Source organism: Pundamilia nyererei, unplaced genomic scaffold (genome assembly GCF_000239375.1).
Source record: "Pundamilia nyererei isolate P.nyererei 1_Seehausen unplaced genomic scaffold, PunNye1.0 scaffold00543, whole genome shotgun sequence".
In the NCBI taxonomy this organism is placed as follows: Eukaryota; Metazoa; Chordata; class Actinopteri; order Cichliformes; family Cichlidae; genus Pundamilia; species Pundamilia nyererei.
This window is the reverse complement of record NW_005187944.1, coordinates 170364-170871: the sequence shown is the minus strand read 5'-3', so window position 1 is coordinate 170871 and position 508 is coordinate 170364.

Genomic DNA, 508 nt, shown 5'->3' with positions numbered 1-508 from the left:
TTCGCCTCGGGTGAGCTTCCTGTCCATTGTTGTTGTTCGCGCCGCGTATTATCTCAGTCGGCCAGAACAGGGTGTAAAAGTGCAAACTTGTTACCAATATTGAGAAGTGATGTATTGTTGTAAACTATAAAACTAGAATATTTTGGAATGTATAACAAAGCAACAAATAAGTAAACAACTAAAAAGGTGCATAGTCTGAGCGGAGCGGTCATCTTTACCAGATCAGAAGATACTCAGGAGATACTCCCTGATCTAAATTTTATTCTAGATCCAAAACTAACAAAGAAGGAGAACTGCAATGTGTATGGACCTTCCCTCATGACCAGCATTTGGGTGACTCTCTCCCACTAAACTTTCATTCATAAATTATCAGAAGTAGAAATGTTAAGAATTAATCCCTTCTTGTGACAACTATAACTTTTGATTAAGTTAACATTTATACAACATACAGCTTTTTTACTCACATATGACCACGGCAGACCCGATGACAGATTAAAGCTTTTCAACA